Here is a 6,575-nt window from a genome sequence, read left to right as displayed (position 1 = left end):
TATAATTCATTATACTTTTCCTTCTTTTATATTGATATGAGTTTGAACCAGGCACAGTTTTTATTCTACCTGAAATATTTCCTTAGCCTTTCTTTTATTCCAAGTCTTCTGTTGCTGTTGGTAGTGTTGTAAGATGCTGTGGAATTGACTGGAACTCATAGTGATCGTATGGATAATGAACCTTGGCCTAGTCTGTGCCATGTTAATCGTCTCTGACCTACTTGAGCCAATGTTATGTGACTGCATCACTCTGTCTTATTGAGGATCAATGCATTTTAACTTTTGACTACCTAAAAAAGAATTTTTACTTCACATCTAAAAAGTCTTTCATTGGATATAGAATTCTAAGCTAAGGTTCTTTTTGGTTTGGTTTTCTCCTTTGCCTTTCAGTATTTTGAAATTATCTTTTATTCTAGCTTGTGTTATTACTTCAGTGTACCATATGTCGTTGTTACTATGTACTGTCAAGGCTAAACTGGTTCATAGTTCACCCTCTCACAGGTTTTCAGTAGCAGTAAAGTACACAGAAGATTGTGTATCTTTTTCCACCGAATACCTGGTGGATTCAAAACCCCTCTCTTGGGATAAAAGTGCAACTTTTTACCATTAAGCTGCCTAAGCTCCATATATCTAAATATATACATGTTGTTATGTGGTGTCAAGTCAGCACTGACTCAGAGCTGACCCTCCAGCAGGTTTTCAGAGGCAGCTAATCACGTTGAAGGAGTTTGCCCATCCTTCTCCCACAGAGCATCTGGTGTTTTCAAATCATGTGTATTTGGGACTGTAGCACAGCTTCTTACAACTAGGCCTCCAGAGCTCCCTTCCTTGTGTGTGTGTATATTTTTGTAAAAATATTTATATTTATATTTGTTATATATCTTTTTCATGTGTGTATATAAACTTGAAGAAAGGATGATAGTTAACAAAGGCTTCAGGCCTTTGTTCTTTTGTTTATATATGTATCCTTCCTTCATGTGTACTCAGTCCATATGGTGAACAAATCATTCAAAAATTAGACTCGGTGAGTTCTGGTGGCCTAGTGGCAAGAATCTACACTGTAATCCCAGAGGTGCACAGTTCAAATCCACCAGATGCTCTGCTGGAGAAGGAGGGGCAATCTCCTCCTGTACCATTCAGATCCGATTTGACGGTACACACACAAAAAATATGCGATAATGGTTACCCATGGTAGATAGTGTTGGGTGGAGCTCACTGATTAAAACAAGTTTGGAAGCAGGAGTGGCATCCATTTCCAAAATACCTTGCCTCTGGAAACCCTACGAATCTGAAGAAACGCTCAGTTATACAATTGTACAAGTCTTTTGTCCATAGGGTTGCTAAGAGTTGTCTACGACTCAACGGCACTTCATAACAACAACATACATACACACATATACATTTACATACATACATTTATATATGTTGTCAACTTGCCTCTGGAAACTGTGAACTGATAAATGTCAATAGTTGTAGAGGGGTTTTAAGCCTTTTGTTCATAGGGTCACTGTGAGTTGTGCTTGACTCGAAGGCAATCAACAAAAACAACATACTTGTTGTCAAGTACTTTTGATTTGGAACAGACCAATAGCCGACCCTTCAAACAGTTTTCAGAGGCAGTAAACTGCACAAGAGGAGACTGCCCATCTTTCACCCACAAAGCAACTGGTGGATTCAAACCACAAGTTTTTGGGTTAATACAGCTCCTTACCACTAGGCCACCTATATATATGACCAAGAAATTGAAAAGAGCAAGTAATTGAAAAGATCAGGTGCAACATGTGTTTTGATTTCTTGAATTTCTTGACTGGTGGTACCAAGGATGTTGACTGTGAATCTGAGTAAGAGGAAATTATTAGTGATTTCAATCTTTAATGATAAAGATGTTGCCTATTGGCCTAGTGGTAAGGACTTTTGTTTTCTTGATGTTGAAATGTAATCTGTATTCAAGGCTGAAGTCTTTAATCTTCTGTAGCAAGGTCCTCAAGTCTCCAGCACCTTCAGTAAGCAAGATTGTGTCATCTGCATAACATATTGTTGATGAGTGTTCATCCACTCCTGATGTTATATTCTTCTTCAGGAAATTCAGCTTCCCAAATGATTTGCTCAGTATACAGACTAAATAGGTAGGGAGCAAAGATACAGCCCTGACATACACTCTTCTTGATTTTAAATCATGCAGTGCTCCCTTTCTCTGTTTGGATAACAAATTCTTTGTCTAGGTATAAATTTCACATGAGCACAATTAAGTGTCCCATTCTTCTCAATATTAACTGTAATTTGTTGTAATCCACAGACAAATGCCTTTGCATTGTCACTGAAACACAAATGGATATCTTTCTAGTATTCTCTACTTTCATCCAAGATGTCAGCAATGATATCCCTGGTGCCCCATCTCTTCTAAGTTTAGCTTGAGTTTCTGGTACTGCTTTGTCAATACAGTATTTTAGCTACTTTCTAATAGGATTTGGAAAGATTTTGCTTGTATTATATTTGGTGACTGTTGTTGTTGTTAAGTGCTGTCAAGTTATAGACAACTCATAGTGACCCTATGAACTAAAGACCAGAAAAAATTGTATAATTTTCATTGTTTCTCCAAGTTCATAGAGTTTCTGGAGGCAAGCTGTTTCAGAAGTGGATGCCACTCCTGCTTCCAAGCTTGTTTTAATCAGGGAGCTCTACAAAACACTGTCTACCTTGGGGAACCATTATCACATTTGACACATCAGTATCACAGTATTTGGCATCACAGTAGCCACGAGTTACCTCTGTACAGCAAATGGACAGACCAGTGTTATACCACTTAGAAGCATGTTTGACAAAAAACAAGTAAAACCAGGCCCAAGGGCCCAAATGCCTTTAAAATAGGGAGCTGACTACAATCAATTCACTCTCAATGTCTGATAAACATTTCACCTATGTCTCACCTGGAAACAACATCAAACCTCTGTAGAAATAGGCTGCTCCAAACCACTTCCCCACCTGGAAGCCAGCAAATACTGCTGACCCCTGCCTTTGTAAATAGGGAGCCAAATACTAGAATGGAAAAACTGACATCTAGAAAGTACAGAGTTGGTGAAAAAAAAAATGAGGCTGAAGATTGAATGATTGAATTTTGTATGATCAATGATTTATTCAGTGCAAAAAACTAGGATATATTGTCTATACACATCCTCACCTGATGGACTAAACAAGAGTCACATTAACTACATCTATGCAAAGAATAATTATTTGAGGAGCTCAGTATCAGCAGTCAAAACCAGGCCAGGTGCTAACTGTGCAACAGACTATCAATTACTCATATACAAGTTCAAATTAAAGCTGAGAAAATGAAAACAAGTCCACAAGAAACAGAACTAGACCTTAAATCTATCCCACCTGAATTTAAAACCATCTCAAGAAAAGGATTGAGGTATGGAACATTAACTTTTGAAGGCTTGATGAGTTGTGGGATGACATCAAGGATATCATCCATAAAGAAAGCAAAAAGAACAAATTGAGTATCAGAAGAGGCTCCTTGAGCTAGAATGTCAAGAAGTCAAAGCAAAGGGAAGAAAAGTCAAAGTAAAAGAGATGAACTTAAGATATCAAACAGCAGCTTGATAAAACAAAGCAAAATATTCTAACAGAATGTGCAAGAACTAAAAAGGAAAGACTTTGCTTAGCATGTCTCAAAGGAAAGAACAGAAAAAACAAATTCAGGCCTTGAGTTCTAATACTGAAGAATGGTAAGGACAAAATCTTGAATGGTTCAAGAAGCATCAAAAGGAATATACACAGTCACTCTACCAATAAGAATGGACTTACACAGAACCATACCAGGTGATAACATGTGGAAAAGAACCAGTGGTAATGAAGGAAGAAGTTCGAGCACTGAACTGGCAAAAATAAGGTCCTAGGAATTGATAGGATACCAATTAATGCATTCCAACAATCTTATGCAGGCATGGACATGCTTACTAGGCTGTGGAAAGAAAGCTGCCTGGCCAAACAACTGCAAGAGGTCTGTATTTGTAATTCACATATCCATAAAAGGTGATCCAAGAGAATGTGGAAATTATATACAGCCTTGCTAGCTGAAAGTGAGATTGATTTGAAGCACTTGTTGCAAAAATCAAAGAGTAATGCCTTCAATATGGATTGTATCTCAGTGTCAAGAAAACAAAAATTCTTACACTGGACCATTAGGCAACATCATGATAAATGGAGAAAATATTGAAGTTGTCAAAGATTTTATCTTGAGTGGACCTACAGTTAACACTCGTGTTATCAGTAGGCAGGAAGTCAGGAGACATATTGCACTGGGCAAATCTGCAGTCAGGGACCTCTCCAAATTCTTGATAAGCAATAATGTCAGTTTGAGGACAAAGGTGCATATGATTCTGGCCATAGTCTTTGCAATCACTTGGTATGCATCTGAGAGCTAGACAATGGCTAAGGATGACAGAAGAAGAAATTATGCTTTTGAGCTGTGGTGTTGGAAAAAACTATTGAAAATACCATGGAATTCTGCCAAAAGAACAAACACGTATTTTTAGTGTTCCTTAGAGGAAAAGATGTTAAAGTTTTGTCTCACCTGCTTAAGGCATATTACTAGGAAAGGTCATTGCTTGGAGAGGGACATAATGCTTGGAAAGATGAAGGGATGGCAAAAGAAAAGAAGCCTCTTAAGTAGGTGGATTGACACAGTGACTGCTGCATTGGGTTCTAGTGTGTCAGAAAGTGTGAGGATGGTGGCACAAGAAAAGACAGAGCTCAGATCTGTTTTTTTATAGGGTCATTCTGGATTCTCAACTTGACATAACTTAACAACAACAACATCCAAGAGCTGGATAATAACTAAGGATGATAAAAAAAAGATCTATGCCTTTTTGTTGTGGTGCTGGAGAAAAGTGTCAGGCATGGACTGCCAGGAGAACAGGTCTGTCTTGGAGAGAGTGAAACCCTGCTGCTCGTTGGAGGCAAAGATTTTGAGGTTCTTCTATCTCCCATACTTTGGGAATGTGGCCACAAGGGACAAGTCCTTGGAAAGGGACCTAATGTTTTGAAGGTTGGAGGGACAACACAGGAGAAGAAGACCCAGGATGAGGTGGATTGACTCAGTGAATGGAAAAATAGGATTAGGTCTGTTGGAGATGAAGAGATTCATTCAGGATAGGGCAGGTTTCAGAGCTAGTGTACATAGGGTCACTATGAGTTGCAGGTGATTCTATGGCTCTCTCTCTCTCTCTCCCTGAATTCTGCCCTAAACCCTTGTTTTCTCATGCATCTCTAGTACTGTGATTGTATTTCTTGACTTTTAATTCTTCTGACACTAGGTCGCCTTTTTATATTCAAACAGGTTTTGGTTGGATGATAGATTTTACAAATATTATTTTGTTGAGCTTCTAGACTTTTGTTTAATCCTTTTATAGATTTTGTTCTCAGTAGTTGTAGAGCTATTTGTTAATAACATTATAACTTCATCCTTTCAAGGGTATTTTAAAAACTTTATTGTGAAATTCTAGGGGAACCTTTATTCTTAGGGTAGTTTAGCACAGGTACCTAAAAATGTTTCTTCCTGGAGCTCTGGTGGCCTAGTGGCAAGAGGCTGCATTGCAGTCCCAGAGTTTGTGGTTCAAATCCACCAGATGCTCTGCTGGAGAAGGAGGATCAATCTCCTCCTGTTTGATGGTACACACAAAAAAAAATTAGTAAATTTCAAATAAATGTTTCTTCCGGATATCCTTTGAGTGTCCTGCATCTAAATTGAGGTTTTCTATTCTTGTTTGAACTTTAATTTCTCCCAGCATTCTCTGAACTTTGGGGGTTGTTCAGCTAACAGTTTTCACTGGTTATTCTTTGCCTGGCCTCATGTCATTGTCACTTCTACTCCAGACTTTGTATTCTGCTTGTACTCTGCTTAGACTCAAAGGTAACTGTGTACATATTTCTGCAGCCATTTTTAGGTGAAGTTCCAGCCTCTTTGGTTTCCTAGAAAATTCCATATGCTTCTCTATCTGTGCAAAAGGAGCAGATAAAAAGTGGGAATGGCTGAGTCTGTCTTCTGCCTGCTTCACAAAAAGGAACTTACCCCATCAATAATATCCATAGTACCACACAAATAACTACAAGGTCAGACATACCACCTTACATGCTCATTCACCTATTTCTACCAATCATTGGGTCCAGTGTTTGTTGCAACTTAACTCACAAACTTTACTCACAGTAGTGAAGTTTATTAGGGAAATAGTGTTGGATGGTGATGATGGCAAAGAATATCCTACAATTCAAGTCCAGGTTTAGTCAAGCAGTCCAAAGCCAGATTAACAGCAAGAAAAAATTCCTCAATTAGTGAAAGTTCAGGTTTTGTTCTGCAGTACACATTCAAGAAGCCTCTGGTTTCTTCAATCATCCAGCACACTTTATCTTAGAGAACTTACAAGTCAGCTTTTCTTTCAGTCATCCAGTAAACAAAACCTTTTAGCTCTGGCCCCATCTCTTTAGTTCCTCTTATTACACCTTGCCAAAGTCATTTCACAGTCTCTCCACCATCATCGTCACTGGGTTTTTTAAAAAAAAAATTATTATTATTA

General features: G+C 38.3%; 1 protein-coding gene across 1 annotated transcript in view; it reads left to right on the top strand.

The window, feature by feature from the left end:
• The window catches only part of KIAA0825 (KIAA0825 ortholog), a 122,146-nt gene that overhangs the window by 114,866 nt on the left and 705 nt on the right, over positions 1-6,575 (top strand). The gene's annotated exons all lie outside the window — the stretch shown is intronic.

The sequence above is a fragment of the Elephantulus edwardii genome, unplaced genomic scaffold, assembly GCF_000299155.1.
Source record: "Elephantulus edwardii isolate Elephantulus edwardi_28Jun2011 unplaced genomic scaffold, EleEdw1.0 scaffold00043, whole genome shotgun sequence".
Lineage (NCBI taxonomy): Eukaryota > Metazoa > Chordata > Mammalia > Macroscelidea > Macroscelididae > Elephantulus > Elephantulus edwardii.
Note: the sequence above shows the minus strand (reverse complement) of the source record. Positions and strands in the feature narration are given on the sequence as shown.